The sequence below is a fragment of the Mytilus trossulus genome, unplaced genomic scaffold (genome assembly GCF_036588685.1).
Source record: "Mytilus trossulus isolate FHL-02 unplaced genomic scaffold, PNRI_Mtr1.1.1.hap1 h1tg000138l__unscaffolded, whole genome shotgun sequence".
NCBI classification, from domain to species: Eukaryota; Metazoa; Mollusca; class Bivalvia; order Mytilida; family Mytilidae; genus Mytilus; species Mytilus trossulus.
The window spans coordinates 4003822-4031244 of record NW_026963302.1 but is presented as its reverse complement, the minus strand read 5'-3'; the positions used below and the strand labels follow the sequence as shown (position 1 = coordinate 4031244).

Here is a 27423-nt window from a genome sequence, read left to right as displayed (position 1 = left end):
CACATTTTAAAACTAGATACCCCAATTATGATTTAGGCCAATTTAAATTTGGCCCAGTAATTTCAGATCAGACATTTTTTTTTAAGTTAACGATGACTGACGACGGACGCCAAGTAACGAAAAAAGCTCACGTGGCCCTGTGGGCCAGGTGAGATAAAAACCGATAGAAAAAAACGATGACTCATAAATAAAACATTAAAAGATATCTACCAAGCCAGAAATATGCCATTTATTATCTAGTAGTTTCTATAAATGTTGAATTGTTGTTTGCTTTTTGTTGCACCTCTGCGTTCTTTTATTTCGTTGGTTTTCCTTTTATAGTTGGTGTGTCTCCTTCGGTTTTAGTTTGTAACCCTAATTTGTTTTCTCTCAATCGATTGATAACTTTTAAACAGCGGTATACTTCTGTTGCATTTATTTGTCCTCTAACATAATATGGGTATATACCAACAAACCAATGTAAGTTTTCAGTTATTTAATGAGACCAAGAATTTTTTTCAACAATTCGTAAAGAAAGAGAGAAAACTAAAAAATACTTTAATGAAACTCTGATATTTCTGAATACATGATCTGTGTTATAGATGATCCCAATTTCCCTCATAGCAATTTCAACGTGATAATATAATACGGGCATACTCTTTAACATTTTGAAATCCAAGGTCTTTGTGTATCTTAAACAGAATTTCCACTAAAAGTTAGACGGACTATTCCTGTAATGGTGAAGGACAACACTGTGTGATGTTAGTTCAATCCTGAAAAAAACGTAATTATAGAGCATCGTAAAAGCATAAAAAAATCATTCTAACGCTTAACACGTAGTTTTATTTAAATAGAAACTGCATTTTACTGAATGATGCCGACATAGTTAGTTTTTCTTATATTTATGTCATACTAAAATAATGAACAAAATATATTTATCCCAAATCAGTATACCAATTTTATTTGCTTATTGAAAATTAAAGTGAATAGATTAATTTAAGACAACAGAGAAGATAATTGTGTAAAAATTGTTTATATCTAAGACTTAATTAGAAATAAAGCTATTCATACTGTAAATTACGATATCTTGTCAAATGGTCATAGTTTTACTATTTAATTTAGCGACCATGCATGCTTGGATTACATCTTTGTTATTCTTGAATATTGAAATATACTTTTAAGTTTTTCGCTATTTTTTGTTTAAATCTGTACTAACGTATAGTTAATTTTTTACATTCTTCCATTCGGAAAGATTACACGATATTGATTTAAGCAACACACGTAGCATTAGGTCACATTTATCTCTATGTGAAAAAGATATTAGGTATAATTAATACTGGTATGTGTTGCGGCGCTGTGAATGTGTGAACAAGATGTTCTTATTCTGGTTGCTTGAAGTTATGACCTCTGTGTATTTCCTTTTGCAATAATGTTTTTGTGTAGTGTTCATTGTTTTATGTTATGCCACGAAACTCATACTGCTCATTAATTTCGTCATGGTGCTTGGTTTTGAGCAAATAATTTTGTAAGTAAGGTAGTACTCAACAAGTAAGGTGTGTAGTTTCTCATTTTTTACCCCTTTTAATTTCTGAAAAAAAATCTATGGAAGACACTGATTACATACATATGTACATGTTAAACACAAACAGTAAGGGTTATGTATTAGAAAGCCAGGAATAGAAGATGATAAAACATTTTGTGGGTCAATTTTAATTTTATTTTCTAACTGTGAGTGCTATCTTAGCCTATTCGCTATGCTTGTCATTATTCAGTGTATGCACATGTATCTTGTTTGCTTCATGTTAACGGTATAAAAGGGATACGTATCTTACCTATATCGTTACTCAATGCATATTTATTACAAACCAATTTGCCTGTTTTTGCCTCTTTGGGTAATGTATACGATATTGTAGTTGTTGCAGAGGGCGTGGTTGCTTGTTCTTATTTCCTCGGTTTATTTCTTTTTGCATAGATCGGTGTAGTTTGGACTTATTACCTTTGTGTATTTATATTTGGCCAATTTGTTATAATGAAGTGGGTATTGTGTTATGCTAAGTCATGAAACTCGTGCTACTTAGTTCTTTAGTCATGTTGATTGGTTTGGAATAAAATATTTATCCTTTTGCTACATATAAAATTGCCAGTATTTTGAGACATGTAGCTAGTTTAACATGTTTGTAATGTTTCTTATGTATTAGTTGAATTATTTTTACTGGTATAGTTCATATTATTAGAGGCGATGAACTTAATTGATAATTTTTATACCAATATTTATGTATTGTAAGGTCGTTTGATTTTACTTTATACTAGATTTATTATTAGAAACAACAATGATAATCACTGACTGATTAAAACCTACTATGACTGTTGTATAGATACTAATTTACACTTCGATCAGCATTCGGATACACAATATTTATTTCAAAAGTTTACAGGAATGCTATTTATTTTTATAAATATCACCTATCTTTATAAAAATGTACATGTTGATATCATCTATCTATATACATGATATATCTGTTGTCTTAACTCTTTATCTTCTTTTTTTTTTTTTTTTTTTTTTTCTTGTAGAAAAATCAAATTTCCGATATCTATATGTGAAGTGTATGAAATTATCTATCTTTATTCAATTTTAATAAAAAAAAAATCCCTATCATAAAATTAAAAATAAAATTAAAAAAAAAATCGACGACCTAATACATGTAGTTGATATCGCCAACCAAAAACTGGGCATTTCACCAACTCTCTGTGTCAAAAACATTAACAGGTGTCACATCATTAGTAAACTTGAAGAAGAAGGAGGTTCCGAAATTTGAAAATTTAAAACGTCATCTACATGTAAATGTCAAAAAAGTAACCCAAGAACAATTTGGATCACATATTTATAACAGAAGATCTTACTACAGACAGACAGGAACTCATCAAAACGCCCAATCAACTTAACAAAAACCATAAAATTCACTCGTTTTAGAATTTTAAGGGTAGAGTATTTTGGAAGAAATCCGGCTCCGACAAAATTCTAATCAAGTCCTTTCAAGATGCTGAAGATCTTTAGACTGAATAACTTGTAAACATATGAAAATTAGAATGACTATTACAACTTCATATTTGCGCTTTGTAAAAAACGTACAAAACTGTTTGTTTCCCTTTAATTTCCCAATACATTTGAAAAAAAACTCAGATGTATCACGCATTTATTTACTTTCTCTCTTATTTATTCAAGTTTACTTAACAACTATTTTGTTTCAAACAAAGCCTGTTTATTAACCTCCACGACCTGAAATATTGTACATATGTTTTATTCTGTTTTTGACTGGAGTGACAAAAGAGGGTTTATATATAGTTAGTATATTGTTCAACTATGTTTGTATTTGATAATGGGTAATAGTTTACAAGTTTTTCGCACGTCGATCGGTCAATTCTACTGTAAACTTAAATCAGTATTCTGTAGACAAATAATGTATTAAGGGCACACGATACAGTTACAGGGGGAGGACATGACGTTGCTACCGTAAAATGTTATTTTTGCGACGTCAAACTGTGTGACATATCGGGAAAAGATGCCTTTTTCAACTGATTTTTATCATTCAAACTGATTTAATTTGAAAACGAGTTCATGGACCCCTACTTTTCAAAACAGCAATTTGTTTCATTTTGCAGGGAGATTATATGACCCAAATTTGATGAAACTTTAAATAGAGGATTTTTTTTAAATTTTGATGAACATGCATAAAATAATGACGTATTTTCCACAATTTATGAACATTTGATACATATGAGTCATTTCTGAATAAGAAATGCAAAATACAGAAATTACCGATTATTCAACAAAATCAATTTGTGTTTACCTTTTATAACAAAAAAGTTATGTCTTTCTTTCGAAAAAGAAATTACGACCACAAATCTGAATTTTGAGCAAATATACAAAATTTCGACCTCATTTTACTCAAAAAGAAGCACATGAAGGTATATTTTTTATTACATATTTGATTTTATCAGGTAAAAATAGCCTATATGCAAATGTTCACGAACTTGTAAATACACGATCAAAACTGTATCGTATGCCCTTAAGAAAAAGACACACCTATTTATTTGGACTGTTCTTGCTTATTATGAAATGCAAATGTTTAAGAATGTTAGTAATGAAGCCGATTAGATTTGTTTAACCGAAACATCTTGACGAAAATAAAAAAAATGAAGATATTATTATTAAGGGTTCTAATAGAGACCCTTATAGAAAAGACCGCAATAGCGCAGGAGGAGGAATTATAATTTACATTTGTAAATTTTATTCAAGCCAAACCAAGACCTGATTTGAATTTTGATAATGAAGCGTTTTGGCTTGAAATCAACTTCCATTAACATAATTTACTCGTATATCGACAACCTTCGAACAACAAAAAGTTTTGGGATTAATTTCGTGAATCCAGAGAAAATGCATTGCGCTATACATGTACTTGTTGTAATAACTGGTGATGCAAATGTAGATTTTCTTACTGACCATTCACACACATTTTTTTGAAATTATGAGACTAAATGGACTAAATTTTATAAACGATTCAACCAGATTTTGTGTCACACTCGAGTCATTGTTAGATCCTATTTTGATATCAGATTCATGTGATGTATTCGAATCCTATGAACAGATATATCGTAAATATAGTGATCATAATAATCTCAATAGGTAAAAAAAAACTATTTATATAAGAATGATTTAGGACTATCGAGATGACGATTTTGACAAATGTATCGAGCTCATTGCTACTTTTGATTAAGAATCCAATAATTAATGCTGCAAATAGTATGGATCAAAATTGTAAAAGATTTATAAATAAATTTCTTTAATATATTAATGACTGCCTTCCACAAAATGAAGTAATTGTACGACCAAATGATAAACTCTGGTTTAATTCTGAATACGTAGAGAATGCGTAAACGTGAGAGACTACACATACAAGCTCGTAGATCCAATAGTGTTCCTGATTTAAGTAAGTATAAAATACAAAGAAATCATGTGAATACCATAGAACGATACACAAAAGATCAATTTTACTTAAACGCGAATAGTTTGTTGGACGAGATCGCATGTGGAAATTCTAAATCGTATTGGTTAGTAATGGATAAAACGGTGAAGACTCGGGTATTTATACTCATATCATTCAACTTAAAAATGAAAATGACGAAGTAGTCACTGAAAATTACGACAAAGCATGTCTTTGTATAATTATTTTTGTTCCATATCTACTATTATAGATAAAAAAAATAATACATGTCCAGAATTTCTGACTAGATCAAATTCAAAAATTTATATTTTTTTTTATATATATATAAACCCAATCAAGTTCTTGATATTTTGCAGACTTTAGAACTGGGAAAAGCTTCAGGTAATGACTTGCTTAGTCATCAAATGTTAATAAAGACAAGTTATACTGTCAGTGTACCGTTATAATTGCTATTTAATTTGTCAATTGAAAAAGCAGAGATTCCTAGTCAAAGGAAAAATATATTTCTTTTCGTTTTGAGATTTCTTTCTATTTCTGTTGCGCAATACTGAGTAATTCGGTTTTCGGACTTTATATACTGTTTTACGCGCCCTTTTCATTTCATCGAGAATTCACACACCAAACTTTGTCGACAACTTTATGGACAATGTGAGTGACGAGGAAGACCAACGCGATGTTACATGTACTAACCGAGATTATGAAACACCTAATCAAACAGATCCAGATAATCATGTAGGAGTCTTTGAAGACGCCCTTTCTTTGTTTTCCTGTCAACTGGATACTGACAACCGTCTCAACCCTTATTACAGGAACTCCGTTGAAGAAAAAGCTAGTTCTGATCTTTTTCTTCCATCTAGTGCAGCATATACAGAAGTTTCGTCTAGGAGGAGGAGCACGGCTGGTGGAAAAAGCGTTTACACATCAAGCGAGTACTTTGATGGAAAGAAAGGAGCAACCCTACGTTACTACTGCAACGAGAAATGTCATTAGGCCTAACAATGTAGCAGGAAAGTTAGCAGATATCCCCAAGAGAAGCAGGTGCAGTGATTCAGTTAAGTACCAGTTTTATAATTTAAACGAGCAAGATAATGAATATGAAAAACTATTATGGTAGCCTTTTCGAAAATTTTCATTTGTGAAAGATATTTCAAAAGCAAACAATTTTGTTCTCAATGTAATTCCTAAAGGCTATTTAATACCTTTTTATAAAAATAATTTTGCTCTTAAGCATTCAGTATTCATGGAGCGTAACGGGTAACTAGTAAGCTTTTAGAAACGCGGGCAGCTATTGAATGCGAAGATCAGATTCCTTTTTTTTGGTTATAAATCATCGGACACATTGGATATTGTTGATATTTCAGAACACAACTTAATATCTTAAAATATTCAGCTTTCACATTTAAATTACCTACAGCAGCACGAGTTTTCAAAAGTTTAACGTCCTGTTGTCAAGCATTTTCGTTTGCAGGGCCTATAGAATTATTATACATTGACGATGGCTGGGGAGGAGAGTATACAATGCACAATGTTTTTAAATGTTATCTGATATCTGATATCTTGTTGCTATGTTTCATAACCGCAGGTTTATTTGGGTTTGTTTTGTTACCCAAGAGAAAGGCGTTTTGAAGCTTCTCAAAAAATTAACTTTGCTTGGTTTTGAATGTGATATGCATAATTCTATTCCGGATCTTCCTTAACACTAATAATGTTTATTGTTTGTTTAAAATTCAGCATCTATCCAGAAATAGAACGACCTAGACATTAATATGAACTTGTCGATATTTACAGTAATTGTTTTTTTACTTTGATGATCGGTTTGTATCCAATTTGTATTTTAATTATTTTGATAAAGTGTGCGGTCCATACACGTGTGACCTGTTTGCAGACAAAATTTAACTGTTAAATTGCACCATCTTTAAAATTAATTAGATCAATTTCACATATACTTACCTGTAAAGGTCAAGGCACTTTGCTTGTACCGAAATGGACATCATCACCTGTGTGGCCTTTATTGTGGTCATTCAAAATGTAATTGTAATAGGTTTAAATACTTCGTGAAATATTTAATCGAGTACGCCAAACCCAGCAGGTTGTTTCTAAAAGGCTCTATTAACAGAATTTCGTTGCTGAGAAATTATTATTTAATATTTCATTCTGAGGTTAGATTTCAGAAGCTGAGGGCAATTATATATTTTTTCCGGTAATGGGAGTTTATTTTATACATTGTAACTACCCGTGATGGTTATTGCGACCTTTAACCTGTTATAGGTGTTAATAATCGAACAGTTAATTTCCCGTGATAGGATTTAGTTTATTTCCCCGTGATAGGATTTTGTTTATTTCCCCGTGATAGGATTCTATTTATACTTTGTGATGGGATTTTGTTTACGTTCATGTGCTGGGATTTTGTTTATTTTCCCGTGATGGAACTGTATTTATCTCCTGTGGTGGGATTTTGTTTATTTTCCCGTGATGGGGTTTCAAATGATCTCCAACTCCGTGACGGAGACCCTTGCAAGAATTTATTAAGTCTGATAATTGGTACCATATGTCATTTTTTTTCCACGTCTGAAATTTTACAAAAAAATTATTCTAATAATTATGAAGAGATGAATATCATTAAGAATTTAAGAATATGTTGTTTGAAAACTGATTTTCATTGCTGAGAAATTATCATTTAATTTTATCGTTCTGAAGTTAGATTTCAGAAGCTGAGGGCAATTGTATATTAATTTTCCCGTGATGGTATTTTATTTAGACATTGTAATTACCCGTGATGGGAGTTTATTAAGACATTGTAATTACCCGTGATGGGAGTTTATTAAGACATTGTAATTACCCGTGATTGCATTTTATTTAGACATTGTAATCTTCCGTGATGGAGTTACATTGTTATTACCCATGATGGGAGTTTATTTAGACATTGTAATTACCCGTGATAGGAGTTTATTTAGACATTGTAATTGCCCGTGATGGGACATTATTTATACATTATAATTTCCCGTGATAGGAGTGTAGTTGGACATTGTAATTGACTGTGATGGGAGTTTATTTAGACATTGTAATTACCCGTGATGGGAGATTATTTAAACATTATAATTTCCCGTGATGGGATTTTATTTAGACATTGTCATTACCCGTGATGGGAGTTTATTTAGACATAATAATTACCCGTGATGGGAGTATATTAAGACTTTGTAATTACCCGTGATGGGAGTTTATTCAGACATTGTAATTACCCGTGACGGGAGATATTTAGATATTGAAATTTCCCGTGATGGGAGTTTATTTAGGCATTATAATTACCCGTGATGGGAGTTTATTAAGACATTGTAATTGCCCGTGATTGCAGTTTATTTAGACATTGTAATTACTCGTGATGGGAGATATTTAGATATTGAAAATTTCCCGAAATGAGAGTTTATTTAGACATTGTAATTACCCGTGAGGGGTATTGCTACTTTTAAACTGTTATAGGTGTGTATAAACTAATAGATAATTGCCTTGATGGGATTTGGTTTACGTTCATGTGCCGGGATTTGGTTTATTTTCTCGTGATAGGACTATTTATCTGCTGTAATGGGATTTTATTTCAGTTCCCGTGACGGGATTTTGTTTATGTTCCCTTGATGGGGTTTTAATTTATCTCCTGCGAAAGGATTTGTCAAATGATCTCAACTCCGTGACGGAGACCCTTGCAAGAATTTATGAAGTCTGATAATTGGCACCATAAGTCATTTTTTAATTACGTCTGAAATTACACAAAAAGTTTTCGATAGTCATGTAGATTTGAATGTCATGTAGAATTTAAAAATATGTTGTTTGATGCTGCAGGGTTTTCATGAATTTAGCGAGCTTGCAAATATTAAAGTATCCAATTTATCTTTTTCACAAATCTCATCTAGGTTTTATGATAGAAAGTAGTAAATCTGATGTGTTTAGACAGGGCAACACTTTTTGTATTGCTAGAACTATGTATTTAGAGCAATTAAAAAGTAAAACAGTATATACATGTACGTTGTGCAAAATCAACAAACCTACTTCATATACCAGAGCAAGAGAGCTATTTTAGATGCTTGATGTCAAGCTGGTTTCGAAAAAGAAAGAAATTTGTGGTGTGGATGTGCGACTTCGTCAGCTCATAATAGAACACAAGATAGAATTTTAAAAGCACGTAGTAGATGAAAGTCAGATCTATTAAAAGACGGTTACATAAAATTTATATAGCAGGTTATCTTATTTATACCAGTCTACACCGGCATATTTCCTTTGTTTTGTCGAACTGTTTGGTGTGTATCTCCTGCCATATAAGTCTTTGTTGTTTCTTTATATAGCATAAGAAATAATTTATGTTCGGACGAGAAAAGCGAGGTAGAACATAATTATATTTCTTTTCGTTTTGAGATTTCTTTTTATTTCTGTTGCGCAAAACTGAGTTATTCGGTTTTCGGACTTTATATACTGTTTTACGCGCCCTTTTCATTTCATCGATAATTCACACACCAAACTTGTTTGACAACTTTATTACATTAAGATTGAAATATTATGCTTTGTATAAATCCTAATTCTTTGTATTTTCTTTTTGTAGATATTAGTAGAACAGTTGAGATAAAACTATAGATAATACAATGACGCATGTTGTATGGACTTTAATATTCAATTGCACGGCATACATGTATTTTGAAATGTTATATTAAAACTGTTTGGTGTGTATCTCCTGCCATATTAGTCTTTGTTGTTTCTTTATATAGCATAAGAAATAATTTATGTTCGGACGAGCAAAGCGAGGTAGAACATAACAGATATTGTCATGCCGCTTTACAAAACCAGAGACAAATCAGTGATTTCCAATTATAGACCAGCCTCATTATTATCAGCAATGGGCAAAGCATTTGAAGGAATTGTGTTAAAAAATATATTAAATCACTTAATAGCAAACAAGTTATATTATACCAATTTCAGTCAGGTTTTATTCCAGGTCATTCTACCATTCACCAGCTAATATATAGAAATTTACAATAGGACATATATGTCACTTGATGATAGCTGTATAACATCTCTTATATCATGTGATATCTCGAAAGTTTTTGATAGCGTATGGCATACTGGCCTCTTATTAAAGCTAAACGTGTATGGTATTGATGGAAATCTGTATACATGGTTGGAAAGTTAAATTTCACATAGAGAACAAAGCGTTTTTGTTTCAAATGCCTATTCACCTTTGTAGAATACTAAGTCAGAAGTTCCGCAAGGCTCTGTATTATGACTCCTAATTTATGTAAATATGTAAATGCCATAGCTGATAATTTGACAAGTGTAACCCGATTGTTTGCTGATGATACATCGCTTTCTTATTCAATAATCCTTACGCTATAGAGGATGTCTTAAATAGTGATTTAGAACAATTTTCGGTATGGTCTTTAAAAAAAAAAAGATTCATAATACATTTTGTGAACAGGCGTATACAAACAATAGACAGGATTAACCTGATTACTTTCAAACGACTTTAATTTGTAAGTAAATTTTTTTTACATTTAGAACATACTCACCCTTCTCGTCCAATGAAAAGTCAGTTTTTTGCCCTCTAATTTTCATAGTACATGGTTTTCCATGCACTATGAAATGCTATACATGAATGACTTGTCATTGTCAGTTAATTATGAAAGTGAACTCTTAATAACTGCACTAATGAAGTGTACAACCATCTGAGGCATTTTCCCTTGGAAAACAGCCTACTGATTAAAGATGAAAGAGCAAACATTAAAATAAATTATTTTGAATTCTGCAAACTTTCATAAATTTTCTAATGGTTAACATAATATAGAATAAACAAAAACAATGGGAGTAAGGATGTAGGTAAAATAATATTTATTTGTTATAAACCGGGCATTTGAGGGATTTTTTTTTCTTTCAAGAAAACAATTTAAGACTGTTGATATATAAAACAAAAGATTTTTTTTATGGAGAAACACAATACATATTAATTTATCAATAAAAAAGTAAGTATTTCACGTTGAATGGTCTGAATTTAAATGCGTATACAGAGTTTTGTATTTATAAATCAAATTTCCAAAAGGGGATTTATATAATATTGTGTTGCTTTTTGAAAATAAAAAAATCTCAAGATATGTTAGTATTAAATTTTACCTGAAGCAGAAAAAAAACAATTTATCCATTCCGTCCTCACAAACTATGTCAGTGCTATTTCCTTCCATCTATTGAAATTATTACCTATGTCCTACCATTGGTTCATTATAAAATGTGAACTCTTTTTAAGGTTTGAATATTACAATGGGAAAGGCTAATTTTGTAAGTTCACTCGAAAGTGTGAATATGTTCTAAATTGGTCAGACAATACTTGATCATGTTTTATGAAGATTTAAGCCCTCGGCTTCGCCTTGGGCTTAAATCTTCATAAAACATGACCAAGTATTGTCTAACCTATAATTAATCTAGATAAATATAATCTTACACAGGTAATTATTTAATGCTTTGAAGCAAATTAAATTGAAACTTGTTATTATGCAGGTTCATTTTGTAAATGATTATTTAATGCTTTGAAGCAAATTAAATTTAAATTTGGTATCATGCAGGTTCATTTTTGAAAAGAAGACATGTTGTTCTGAGAGAAAAAAAACTCAACATAGTTATATTAAACAGCTACTTCTACAAAAACAAGAATTGCCATTGTGTTAAAGAATACAAATGACGATATATACCTCTTATATCCCTTCTTTGGGTGTATCGTATACGTATCTAATGTTTTGGTCCTTCTTGGAAGATATATGTATTTGTAACGTTGATATCGTGGATGAGTGCGTCGGATATGTTTCATATAGGATTTTGTAAGATTCATATCTTGTATTAGTGCGTCGAATATATTTGTCATGTTTCCAGTTCCAGAAATTACCAAGTCTGTTAGAAAGAAAGATCCATTAGGAACAAATCCTGCAGCATCCGGATGCAACGGTAATAATTCTGACTACAAGTTTATCTATATATATATACAACTCGTCAAATATATATCAAAAACCAGTAATTGTAAGTATTGCACATATTTACATATGATCATCGTAATAAATAATGGTGTCAACATTCCAGTGTGTTTATCCACCATGGGCATATTGAGTCGTAGAAATGTAATGTTTATCGTTTGCTACATAAATTATACCATTTGTTTTCTTGTTTTCTTGTTATACGTTTTGTCATTTTGTGGCCTGTAATATATAAAATGAATGAATATGCGGTATGGGCTTTGCTTAATATTGAAGGCCGTACGGTTACCTATAGAAGATAATTTTAGTGTCATTAGGTCTCTCGTGGATGATTGTTTCAATGGCAATCATTTAAGATCTTCTTTTGTGCTATATTTATATTTATATTTGCAAAATTTCTTCTTATTTTCTTCAACATATGCATGTAATAAAGGATGTTTCTGAATTATTTATTTTATTTATAACTGATTTGTTAAATATTGCATACTACTGTCTCACTGTCTGTCATTAATATTACCTCTTAGCATTATAAAATATTTTTTTTTATTAACACAGAGACTGATAATGCATTATTTTAATGTGCCTTGGTCATCTTGCTTTTTGTGTGAATTTATAGCTATATATATATATCAAATATATATATCAAATATATATATCAAATTTATATATGCTACAAATTAAAAGTTTGAAAGAGTCAAACTATCTGTGCACATAAATCCGAAGTGTATATCATTGTGTGTTTTTAGTTCGATCATTGCTTTAATGTTTTTAAAGTGTCTTTTCCCCCCAATATTTTGGTTTCGAACATCGCAACATGTGTTGTCGAAATGAGCATCTAGTATAGTAGGATTGGTACAGTAAATTTTTTCTTAAACTTTGGTAACTATTTCTCCCTTTTCGGATTGAAAGTATTCAAATACAGAAGCTTACAATACGTACAGTCGTGAATCTCATTACCTTTAAAAACTCTGAGTATGTCATGAATTCGTCATGTATGATAAATTCGTCAAAATCAATTACTGCAACAAAAGCGAATCCCTGTAGAAGTTGTTCACATGTAAAGACTGCAAGTTGCTCATCATGAACACTTTGAAACATATGCCACCGGTTTTTGTCAAACCCACGATCTGAATAATATCAATGACATAACATTGAAATAATACAAATTTGTACTACTTTATTATCAAGTACAAGACATTTTCATGATATAATATATAATTGACAATTTGTTTGTAATAGTATACGAGTCGCCACCTTACATCCAAAACACAGGCGTAATATAATAAAGGGAGACTATGATATCTCTCGAATAAAGAACTAAACATTGTGAACCTTTTTATTATTTTTCCATCATTTGTGATCTATCTACAACACAAATATTTTACTATTCATTTTATATCAAATATTTAAAACAAATTGTTATTCATGAGTATCAATTGACAACAACAAGTTAAAACTTTCAACATTCGAAAAACTAAACACTAGTAACTAAAATTTAGATTTATGGTCAAAATTGATACCAATCTTATTTGTGACAAACAGCATCCCTTACTGTCATTTAAATAAATGTAGGACTTGGTTTAATCCAATTAAACTAAATAACCATTCCCTTTTGAATGTGCCTTCTCTGTTTGAAAGATGTGTTTTACTACACGAAGTCATTTCGTTGCATAATAAAAATTGTTAGACAGATTCAACTGCTGTCAATTAATTGAATTCATATCAAGTATTTGTTTCGTCATACCTCAAACTCAATCCAGATTGAAATTTGATACAACAAAATATAAAAAAGTTAATTTAAACATCCATAAATTAATGACTTTTTAAAGTTTGTGAAACATGACTCAATTGAAAATAATGCGTTAAAGATAAATGATATAATAATTACAAATATATCAATGCCATTTTTGCTGTGTATGGTCGAGGAAGGTCAAAAGGGCTTTGAATAAACTCAAATTTATCCTGTTGAACTCACTTTAAATAAAGCTAATATTAACAATGGACAATAGAAAAATATAAGAAAAAATGCAATCTTTAAATTATAATATTTCAATGTGTATACGAACACTTCATGAATGCAAACAATTGCTTTAGAGATTCAACTATTCTGGATATTTTCATATTGCAAACTAACAGATATACCCTTTTAGCATACTCTTTCATTACAAAATTCACAACTACACAGTTCCGATACCCTGTTGTAGGTTGATGAAGACGATCAAGAACAAAAATAATACATGATATATATCAAAGAGGCAGTTAACTGCATGTTGCAAATAGTATAGTTCATGACATCGTTACCAAGTGAATTTACTCAAAACAAATCTAGAACCGACAAGATAGCGATGGTACATTAATGACTTATTCTGTTGCGGGAATAGTGAAATATCATTGAACGGAATAATGTTCAACCCCGAGGGTACCACCAGCCCAGTAGCCAGCACTTCGGTGTTGATATGAATATCAATTGCATGATTGGTCGTTTAAAAAAATATCCTGATTACAAAACTTTGGGTTTTTTTTGTTAGAAAAACTAAGGATTTTCTTATTCCAGGCATTAAATAGTCTTTGTTTTATTTTATTCTGTAAAGAATGAACACCGAATATTGATTATTAAAATTTTGCAATGTGTTAATTAAGAAATAATTCATGGAAGCCATAGATTATTGGAAATTTACACATGGCCTGGGCCGTAATATTCGAATTTTATCCTGAGCGTTAGCGAGGGATAAAATCAACGAATATCACGGCCCAGGCATTGTGTAAATTTCCAATAATCTATGGCTTCCATGAATTATTTCGATTCTAATAGGACAAATACGATCATTAAAAAAACTGAAGCGAGGGTGGGTAAATCTGTGTGTATGGCTGTTCTTTTTTACTCCCTGTTAAATAAAGCTCATCATTTTAATAGATCCGTAGCTTGCACGGATTATTTCGTGAACAACCGCTGAAAAAAAAATATGTTTCATTTTCAAAACCAACAATTGTCATGTTGATTTATATGTTTTTCCCGTGAGCTACCGTCAAATCAAAAGTTGACATTTCGTAACCAATGAGCCGCCATGTTGACTTGCTGAAATCAGTACATATGCGAATAATGCAATAGAATAGAAAATCAAACATAACCTACCTTGATAATCAATTTTAATACAATAGTAAACGACATGTCAATAGTTAACGTAACAGAAAACGTTCAACTCTAGAGTTTTCATTTGTATGACGTCATGTTTTGAAATGACTTAAATGCGCCAAAAACATTAATAGACTTTCGCGGAATTTTATTTTATTTTTATTTTGTTGGTTTCTCCGAGCTCTTATGCATGACTTCTTTTTATTATGCATCCGAATAAGAATAAAAGTGATTTTGTCTTTTCTGAATTGCAATTTTTAAAACAATTAAATCGACAAAGGGTTTGCAAATAGGTTTCAATACATATGGATTTACGTGGGAAGTATATTGTAACAGCCAGTATTATGTACACCACGGAGTCTGCGCTAAGTATAGATATATCGAGAATTTTATCACAGTGTTGTTTACAAAGCGAAAGAAGCACGTCATATTAGAATTGGATTTAATACAAAGTTCTAAATCAACAGAAAAGGTATTTTAAAATCTCTATTTTTTATAGGCTTGTAATATTAGCTCTTCTAACATGCTTTTTTTCAGATAAGAAAAAGAAAAAATGGGGTCACTGAATTGGTTATCTTGCAACAAATCAAAATAGGTAAATTCACAACACTTTCTATTATAAAAATTACTTAATCTGAATTATCTCCCCTTATATGGCTAAGTTGAAAAAACTTATCAAGCACAAATGAGGTCTTTTTGAGAAATTACAGCCAAAATTATGATAAAACGCACATTTGTTTTTATTTTTACATCAAAAGTTTTTTACATAAATTGCATACTACTCTCAAAATTTGCACATTTCATAAAATATCTAGACAAACATTATCTGCTACTTTAAAATCCGATATGGAAGAAGACACAGAGTTACCTTAATTCATTGGTCCTATATATTAACCATGGGGTATTTGCTGAAAATAAAGATAAAAAAATGGGAAGGTGCACAATACATGGCCAAAACCTAATTCCGCTATTTTAGATTGATTTAACATGTTTATTGAAATACAAAATTATGACTTGTATTCACGACCGCATAGTCTTTCTAATGAAATGCAAATTGATGTGAAACACATAAAAAATAATTTGTGTAGTCATATGTATCGACCGATAGTAGGATCTGTTAAACACAATATAATGGTTAAGATTCAAAGGTTCAAATATAATGTAATTACAGTTTTATTTCAATATACATGTATGTTAATATGCAATTATAAAACACTTTCACAAAATGATATATTATGTACACAATTAAAAAGATTTTATCTTCAGAGATTTAAAAAACTAAAAATGCAGGACATTTCAATTTATAACAAAATAAATCTAAGTATAGAAAATAAGGCAGCGCCAATGTAATATCAACTCCTACAAAACCAGCAAGCAATGGTTAATCTAGATGTCTCAATTGAATTCTTAACTTTTCAGTTTGGTTGAAAAGTAGGTATAGGTCAAGAGTAACACTTAAAGCCGAGTCACAAAAAGTCAAACTGAAATGAGGTTTCCTCTTTGTGTCAAGTTTTTTCAAACTTCTTTAACTTGTTTTAAACAGGGTTAATAGTTTTTTTGAGTTCAACCATAATGCTGATCATAAAGAAATGATTTTTTTCTATATACAAAATATTGCATTTAAGCCATTTTTGGCATTATGTTTCGGATATGTTTATGTTTAGTCTTATAACTGTTTGTTTTGGACGCCACAGAGACGATCTATATAGACCAAAGGGAGTAATAAATTTGAGACTTTCTGTCTTCGATTGTATAACAAGTCAAGTAATCAGCACTTTTGTGTTCACATTAATAATCATTTTTATGTTTTTTTCAGAAAAATTGAGAATGGAAATGGGGAATAGGTCCATAAGACAACAACCTGACCTAAAAGTAAAAAAAAACAGACGAAGGCCACAGAACAGCGTGAAAATCCCGCACCGGAGGTGTGCTTTAGTTGGCTCCTTTACAACATTGGTTACTTGTTCAGTGAAAATGGACGTCATACTAGACTCTGCAACACATAAATGAACTAAATTAAAAAAAAAAAAAAAAGACTATACAAGACTTATAAAGGCCAGAGCAAAATTCGGCGAGGTTAAACATGCCATGTGAGATCTCAACCCCTCTATATCTTTAGCCATTGTAGATTAAAAAAAACACACCAATACGCAAAGGGAAACTCAGTTTGAAAGAAGTCCGGGTCCGATGTCATAATTGATCACAAATGAAACTCAGAAAATGACAATGATATATGAATTAACAAAGGATAACTAGCAGTTACTGACATGCCATCTCGAGACTTCAATTAAACTCATTGAAAGATTATGTTGCATCATATGAAAATCCAGCATAAACCCACCCGTAAGGGGTTAAGTATTATACCATTATAAATATATCAGAAAAACATAATCCGTATCATGCCAACAACAGGTTTTAGAATAAATGTGATTATTTCGGATGCAAGGACCATATGAGTGCATCAATATTAATACTTATTAATTATTTACTGACTTGAAACGTATCGTAACTATATCACTTCTGAATAAGCTGTTTATTAAAATATGTTCTTTTTGAAACATTAAGCTTTTTCTATTCAGGTATTTATAACATCAAACATTTGGTACAGTTTTGCATTTCTTTGCGTTTAAAAACATACTCACACTTTTGTTTTGTAAAAAAACTCGGGCAGTGTTATAATATAATATAAAAATGTAGAAAAAAGACTTAAGTTTGTGTTTTAAAAAAAGCTCACCAATGCATCCCGGTAAAACATCTGGGAATGACAGCAACTGAACAATTCCTTCCATTTCGTAGTGCTTAAAAACTGCGTAAGCTTCAGAGTTCAAGGTCTGTAACATTATTAGCACTGTGTCAACACCCATTAGCTTCTGATATTCAAACCACTCTATAAGGTGTTTTGGATTGAGATAATTAAAAGCAACTTTGGTACATATTGCTGTCGAATTTTCCTTCATTTCTGGGTATAATACAGTATTCATTTTTGCTCCAGGGTTGCAAATTGCATGCCTTTCTATTAACATTATGTGCAATGGTTTAAAGTTTATATCCTGACAGCTGCAATAATACTATGTGGCAAACATTTTGACATCCCTCTTATCAACTGTGTATTTGTGTTTGATGTGTGCCATTGTTCTGTAGGCCGTCTCATGTTTCCTTCCTTAAATACAACAGTCAAACGTAATGCCCACAGATCCGTCAAGTACGTTAAGTACTATATATTCAACTAAATTCCATATCAATTTTGGCTCAGCTACTGCTGACAGTATATAAATTTGATCATCATCACAATTTTGCCAGATCCGTACACTCTACAAAACGAACTACAAATGTAATATATAACCGATACATATGTTGCCACTATATAATCCTTTATTTCGCCTTTCATGGAATATACACCCAAGAAAAAGTATCGCAACACTTTTTTTAATGGAAGTGTTGCAATGCTTTTTTCCAGGTGTATACATGCATATACAAATATATTTCATGATGATTTGTTTGTACTTGGTTACGAATTCATTGTATGTACACTAATTTTCGTTTTATTCTTTCATACTAGTACATATTATTTCGGCTTTTCTACATATGGCATTACGTACTACTGTTCAACGATATGTAGAAATAAGAAGATATTGTATGAATGCCAATGAGACAACTCTCAATCCTAGTCACAAAGTGTAAAAAGTAATTTAAGTCAAAGAACGGGATTGAATTCGAAACCACGTCTTACGACGTAATATGCCATCTATAGATATATTGATATACATATTACTTAAATATATTTTTCAAAAGATATATTGCCGTTAAAAATACGTGCAATAAAAATACATAACTATTGAAATTAGTACCTCTATGTTTATTTCAGGACAAGTCAGCAAAAACCAGACTATAAATCCTACCATACATATCAGTATCTTGTAAATAATGTTTTTTTTCACGTTTATTTTTAACATTGAATTTCAAATATTTGATACATCCAAATACAAACTCATTCTAGCAGAAAAAAAAAGTATGACCATCAACTTTAAGGTGATCATCTGTACAATTTCATATTTCATCGAGTTTGTATGATCAAGTTACATAGGGTTCAAGTGTCAAATATAAACTGTGGGCTCTGTCTAATACGTGGTAATTTTATTAACTATACATGTAATTCCAATCTATACCAAATATAAAACACATACACAAAATAGTCAGCACATAACAAAAAAATACATAACTATAGACAAAAGGGTATGCATCAATAATCATCCCAATCTATGAATATGATATCTGCTTTCTCTTTAAGAATATGAAAATCTAGTCTAACATTGAAATACTATAAAAAAAAGAAAACACGACAACAAATCAGTACTTGGTTCGTGTGTATTATCGTCTTTACGTTTTTTGTTGTGAAAATCACAAAAAAAATAAAAAAAATGAAAATATTTATATTTTATATTTCTGTTATCTCTTAACCCGGAAGGGTTTTCGTTTTCTTTATTTCGATATCTCAAGCAAAAACATCACTGAAGAATCATTAAGTGTAGAAATCCGGATATTGTGTACGGTCTTGTGCACCTCATGTTTGCGGTATACCATTTTTTCTGCAAGTTTTTTGTTTTCTGTTTAGTAATACAGAAATAATAAGGTCCATTTGGTTACATCTGGTAATCAATTTATTTGACTGTCGCCAATGGCAGTCAGCATGTTTTAAGGGCATACGATACAGTTACACGGGAGGTTATGACGTTGTCAACGTAAATTGTTATTTTCGCGACGTCAAACTATAACTTATCGGGAAAAGATTTAGTTTTCGACTAAGTTTTATCATTCAAACTTATTCAATTTGAAAACAAGTTCATGCACCCCTCATTTTTAAAATGCCATTTGGTTTGATTACGCGAGGAGATCATGTGTGCCAATACATATTTGATTAAATCAGGTAAAAAATAATGGAACTTTTTTTTATCAAAATGTAAATACGGGATCAAAACTATGGAACCGCATATGGTACATCCCTTGTAAAGTTATTTTGTTGCAAAGAAGTCGGAATTATTATTTAAGTTGTGTTTGAAATAATTCAGACTTACAAAAAAATAACTTTAAAAGGGGTATAAAACTGTATCGTATGCCCTTAAGAACATCAGTTGTTCGACTAGCTAGTCAAATTCGTTTTGTTAAAATATACTTTTTCACATAAACCTTAAAATTTCCATCGTACCTAGTCGTCTTCCTTGCTGCTTAATAGACGTTTGTTTGATACCGCTCTGAGTCCTTTGCTACGTTACTGTAAGGTTATACGTAGTAAATTTAGTGCCGCGTGGCCAGGATCTTTAAACCAATTCAGGTAAGATTTGTTCTTGTTTGCTAATTCAATCTAAGTAAAATGGCCCCTCAAGAGCAAATTGAACAAATGCTCGTTGAGCAGCAAAAGCAAAAGCAAATGACTTCGGTCACTAATCAATTGAGAGGGCTAACATCTGCTGTCTATACTCAAAGTGTGGCCCAAATTGTTAAGAATTTTGAAGGGGAACCAAAACAATATAAATATTGGAAAAAAGCCATTTGAAAAATATTGCACTTTAACTAGATGGTGACGGGGATATACCAAGTGTGGCATATCAATCTTGCACCGGGCCTGTAGGTGATTTTGTTAGGCGTTATCTGGCTGAAAAAGAAGGGGCACGGGGAGATTGGGTGGAACTTAAACTAAATCTCACATGAAAGTTCGCTGAAGTAAACGATCAGCACTAAGCTTTTGCCATTTTAAAGAAAACAAAACAGAAACCTAAAGAGAGCGTATAATTGTATTCGAATGAAATGAAATTCAAATGAAAATTGAAACTGGGAGCCATCCACCAATAAGGAAGAGGTCTTGTAGAATTCCAATTTTAAAAAGAGCGATAGATGATAAAAGTGTGAAAGAAATGATGAAAGCGGGTGTTATTGAGAGGTCAAGATATCCATGGGCGTTTCCACTTGTTTTGGTGACCAAGAAAGATGGTACCACTAGGCTATGCGTGGACTATAGAAGCCTAAATAATATAATTTCCAAAATTTCCTATCCTCTCACATTGATAGATGATATCTTGTCGTTATTAGGTTGATCTAAGTGGTTCACATGTTTGGACCTCAAAAGTGGGTATTATCAAGTTTTAATGGATGAAGAGAGTAAATAAAAAACAGCTTTTACTTGTCAAAAGGGACTTTTCCAATGTAATGTTATGCCATTTGGAATATCCACCGCCCCAAGTTTATTTCAAGAACTAGCTAATATTATTTTACAAGACTGTGATAGCTTTGCGACTGCGTATTTAAATGACATAATTATTTTTTTCGAAAACGGAACAAGACAATATAAAACATAAAGGGAAAGTTTTTAATAGATTACGTCAGCACGGGCTGAAAATTAAAATGAAAAAAAATAATTTCTTCCAAAAAGAAACAGACTATCTTGGGGTTGTTATAAATGATAGGGGTGTGAAACGAGACCCAAAGACATTAGAGGCAATTCGAACATTACCTGCCCTAAAAACGGTTAAGGAAGTCAGGTCTTTAATGAAAATGTGTTCTTACTACAGGAGGCTCATACCAAACTTTTCAAAAATAGCTGAACCTCTTATAACACTAACCAAAAAATATGCAAAATTTAAGTGGATAGATGAGTGTGAAACAGCATTTAGATGTCTCAAGGATAGCTTGACTGTGGTTCACTTATTGGCATACCCTGACCCAAATAAACCCTATGTATTGTATACAGTTACAAGAGACACGTGTATAGGGGCATGTTTGACTCAAGCTGTTGAAGGTGACGATTTTAAGATAAACGGAGTAAAGACCAAAAACCAATCTTTTTTTTATCTCACAAATTAAGTTCAAAACCAGTTAAGTGGTCCACGGTCGAAAAAGGAAGTTTATGCAATCCACTACGCATTGCAAAAGTTAGATCATTATCTGCACAATGCAGAATTGACGCCCCTATGACAAACAAGAAATTGCAATTATGGGCCCTAGGGATTGCGGGTTATAATTGTAAGGTTGAATATATTGCAGGAACTGCAAATTCTTGTGCAGAACTTTTGTCAAGAATCCCTATTAAGTCTGATGAAAATAGTCCCGTCAAGAAAACTGATGACGATGTCGATTTTGACGACACGGCTTATGAAGAAGCTATAGGTACTTTGCACTCAACTTTGTTTGATAGTAGAAGGTATGCAAGTTGCCATCTTGATGAAGACAATGATTTAGTCAAACCAGATATTGACCTACTGGCGAGTTCGGTATGGAAGCTGAACAGGCGGAAGATAAGACAATTGCGAGTTTCAAGAAAAGACTTCAGTCTGGAACATCCACTAAGACTGAAGACAGTTAAAACATGATTATTGACAATCTAGTTTATCATTTATCAAATGCTTACAATGAACCCACTTTAAGGATTTGTGTACCAACAAGACTTAAATCTCTTGTGATTAAACAATATCATGATCTATTGGGTCACATGTCAAAGGACAAATGTTATGACACTATGCGGCTAAAGTACTATTTCCCCAACATGTGCAAAGAGTTGCATACATATGTAGACTAGAATGTTACATGTCAAACAACAAGCTATAAAACTTCTAAACCTCCTCTTTTGGAAACTGATATTCCACCATATGCGTTTGCCACGGTTGGGCTTGACTTATCCCCGTACCAAAAAACATTTTCAGGCAATAAATACATAGTCACATTCATATGTCTTTATTCCGGTTTTCCAAAAGCGTTTGCAGTGCCTGATAAGTCTGTGGAAAATATATTGAAAGTCTTCTTAAAACAATGCACGATATAATATCTAAGAAAATAAAAGAAGATGTAACTAGTTCAGACCTTTACCTAAATCAAATGCTTGCCGCAATACGTTTTCATGTGAATGACTCCACTAAGTATTCCCCCTTTTTCTTGCTTAAAATAGGTGACCCTGTTTATTTAAACAATCATAGGAAAACCTCCAAGTTAGACAATACCGGTAAATGGACACCTTACTACAGAATTATTGAACATACGTCTCCTGTAAGTTATAAACTAAAGAATCAATTGACTAACAAAACTACTAAGGCACATGCGTGCCATATACGTCCCGCAAACTTGGAATGGGATATTCCAAAAGAAAATCTAGGTAAACCTTTACGGAAATCTGTGTATGTTGTTCCCCCAAACAATTCAGATAATGACGAATCATCAGACGTAGAAACGTCAAAAAATAAAATGACAAAATGGGCTGGATATGAAAGGGAGGATTGGTCATCAGAAGATGACATACCTCTAATGGAATTAAAAAAAAAGGCTTAGAAGTAAGAAAATGCGCACAAAGTCAGACCAGGTAGCAATGGAGTCCGATATGGACAATTCAGAGGGTTTAACCTCTCCTGACAGTGACCACGAAATGATTGTCAAAATGGCAAGTGGGTACACGATAACGGAGCATTCGAATATAAAAAGACAAATTAAACTCCTGAGACTGATTTAAATATTTTACTGACTAAGGCGGTCTTACCTGTCTGTTTAAAATAAAAAATGAAGTAAAATAAATAAAGTATGTATTTATGATTATTGAACATGAATAAATTGTTTTTTTCAGAATGGAAACTAAAAATGAATACATTCATCTCTTGGACACCCATGTTTTTGTATAGATAACATGCCGTGCATGTATTTAGTTGTAGATGGATGGACAAGCAAGGCTCCCGATAATTTATTCACTCGCTCTCAATTATTAAATAAAGAATGGGCTACTAAAACTAATTTATTTGTAATCGATAAATATATACCTTAGTCGATTTGAAAGAAATCCTTGATGATATATGTGAAGCTTGAATAATAAGACAAAGCCATTACGTAACTTTCATTAAATTATGTCACAAATTAAAAGTCGAGGACGATTTTATAAAAAGACTCTTTACTCTTGAAGAAATAAATTTAGTCAACCGTTCCGATTTTGATCACGCGCTATACATAATGACAAGAACCAAATATTTAGGTTCATTAAAGCATATTTTCATCAAGAAAATAGGTATACCATATAAAGAGAAATATGCCTCTAATTATAATGTCTTTAAAACAATTTTAAATCATAAAAGTAAAAGGCCAGACATTTATTTTACATAAATATTCTTTTCCAAGAATGATGAAGCTTGGAAAATTCTCCAGAAATATTTGTTGCATAAGTTCAAGACCTGTTTGGGTTCATTAGTCCTCCCTCATTTTCACAAACTGATGTGATATAACCTGTCCAAACTCAGCTTGAAATAAATAATAATAAATAATTTATAAATAAATGTTATTTTTGAGAATGATGAAGCTCAGAGTCTTGTTTCTAGTACTCTTGACATACCCTGTTAAAATGTCTTTCATAAGAGAAAATGTTGTTTTAAAAAATAAAATAAAAGAGATAACGACGACGCTAGCCAGATGGCTAGTTGCTTTTGTGATAGGTTTAACCCCTTATCAAACGTTAATAACGACGCTTAAGGAACATTTGTCGGACACAGCTAATGGTGTGTCTGAGGAACTATTGAAGGATGGGAAACACAAACAAAAAGACCCTGGTAGATATTTGAGATACGAAATTTCCAATTTAAATTTAACACCAACATCTCTTCGCAACGAATTGAAAGATATAAAGTCGCTTCAGGAGGTAAAACCAAAGCGAAGTAAACGTCCACTTATCCCTATTGCTGGAAAAGCACTTTCGTTTCTATTCGGACTAATTAATTCGGAGGATCTCGAATCAATACAAAAAATATAAATAAACTAGCTGAAAATAAAAAAAACACATTACGCATGTCTTGTAAGAGAGTCTCTCGGTTATAAAGCTGTCTCAAAGTCAAATTTCGGAAAATAGAAAAAGCATAAATCAAATAATCAACAATTTAAATAATGTCAAGAATTTTAGTTTAGAGCTTTCTCAAGATGTATAGGATTTAGAAAATTTTGTGAGATTGTATGCAAAATTTGATAGGTCTTTAACGGACCTACATGAACTTAAAGGTATAATCACCTACAGCATCTTTAGCTTCAAATCAACATGTTGTCGCTTGGTCATGTGTCACCATCAGTTATTAGGCCAAACGATTTAAGAAATTTATTGCTAGAAGTAAAGTATTAAGTGCTCAAATTATACTACATTTTGAATCGAAAGAAGATCTATGGTATCTTTACAAAACATTAACTTGTACAACTCTAATAAACGAAGAAAAAATGGTTGTTGTAATATCAATTCCTTTATTGGATTCGCTGGGTCAGTTTAAAATATATTCTGTGTATAACCTAGCAGTAAGTTCATTGAATATAAGAAAAGTCAATGGAATCAACATGTTGGCCCTATATGATTTGGAAACGAATAACCATGCAGTTAATAAACAGAAAACGAAATTTATGATTTTGACTTCCGAAGATGCTCAAGTATGTGCATCGGAATATAAAAACTTTTGCTAAATAAAAAGTCCAATTTTTACTTTGGGGTCAAGTTCATTATGCGTAATCAAATTATTTACGAATGATTTGTTTGAATTGCAAAGGTTTTGTAAAGTAATCATAAATACCGATGTAATCTTTCCGACTGCGCAGTACCTATCGAAAGGACAATGGGCTGTTGCCACTTTAAAAGCAATTCAATTTTATATAATTTGTGAAGACTCACGGTATCAATTAACGAGAAATAATAAAACACAGATAGTTTTTCCTCCCATTGCCATTATTTGCCTAAAAAATGACGTGTTCTGCCTTTGGGGGTCAAATGCAATTAACACCTTACTATCACCAAGAAAGTACATATAAAATAGAAGATTATTTAGATGATTTCTTTAGGGATTATCATTTAATAAGCTCAAGATTAAGAGAACCCCTATACAAGACGTTCACTAATATGGAAAACATAAAATTACCTGCCAAGCTTAAGAAAATAAAACAATTCTCCATGGGGACCCTCCTTATTGAACTAGGTGAGGTAGATACGCAGATGAAGCCAATGTCAATTCGATCAATATCTTCAATTATAAGTGGTAGTGCTTTTATAAGGATTTTTATGATAATTCTAATTATTTGTTTTCGCAAAAACATTTTTCATTGTTTTAAAATAATTCAAAATTTTAAGTGTTCAAAAGGGATGGTCAGGATTGATAAGAGTAAACAGGAATTGACACTGCCGGGATTTGTATGTCAAACTGGTAATGGTTAAACTGGTTATGGTTAAATGGTAGACCGGATGGAGAAGGTGATGGTTAATCCAAAAGTCGATGGACCGGACAACAGAGATGAGCATGTCGCTGCCTCTGCACCCTCCAAAGATGAGATGTCGTTTTCTATTAAGCAGTTGTATCGTAGGATAGGTGATCAACGTACTGTTGTGATGTTTTGAAGGGACCGAATTATGTATATACGATGTACCAGAAATATACATGGATACCAATTATTAACATATATAGACATAAAACAGTATAAACCCTATACGACAATGAATAACAATTTCAACTTACGGCGAGGAACAATTCGAAATGATGGACACAAGAAGTACTAACTTTATAACAATTTCAACTTACAGCGAGGAACAATTCGAAGTGATGAACACAAGCAGTACTAACTTTATAACAATTTCAGCTTACGGCGAGGAACAATTCGAAGTGATGGACACAAGAAGTACTATCTTTATAACAATTTCGACCTACGGGGAAGAATGGAAAAATAAACGTTATGAGTGAACAAACAATAATTCCTACAAATGTGTTAACAGTTTGGACTTAAAGAAAATGCTATCTGAAGATATCTTTTCTTTTTTTGGGGACGAGTGTAACACTATCATGTTCCAGAAGGAGGATACATATTACAAACATTTTAAATTAAAAATATTATAGACAATTATAGACTATAGCGAGAGATGTAATGACTATATTAACCTTATGTTGCATTTAAATACTTATTCAAAATTATGCCCAGTTAAATACGGATGACCACATTTATTTTAATGTTTCAATATGAGGTTATCTAAATTATGTCCAGTTTAACTTTCCCTTTAATTGATTTAATTCCGATAACGGAAGTAAAGGCGAGTTTGAATTGTAAATGGGATCATTACAATTCATATAATAGCTTTGATTCACATTGTTATAGAGTGATATACATATGAACTTGTTTATAGTTTGGATTGATTAAAATTTCCATCGTACCTAGTCGTCTTCCTTGCTGCTTAATAGACGTTTGTTTGATACCGCCCTGAGTCCTTTGCTACTGTAAGGTTACACGTAGTAAATTTAGTGCCGCGTGTCCAGGATCCTTACACCAGTTCAGGTAAGACTTG

At 31.7% G+C, this 27423-nt stretch overlaps 1 long non-coding RNA gene across 1 annotated transcript; it reads right to left on the bottom strand.

Moving 5' to 3' along the window:
* Positions 1-523: 523 nt before the first annotated feature.
* Positions 524-19078, bottom strand: LOC134700359 (uncharacterized). Its single transcript, XR_010103847.1, has 5 exons — positions 18959-19078; positions 17845-18421; positions 12935-13104; positions 11702-11897; positions 524-752 (listed from the first exon to the last, which is right to left on the bottom strand). It is a non-coding gene; the product is annotated as an uncharacterized LOC134700359 (long non-coding RNA).
* Positions 19079-27423: the final 8345 nt, after the last annotated feature.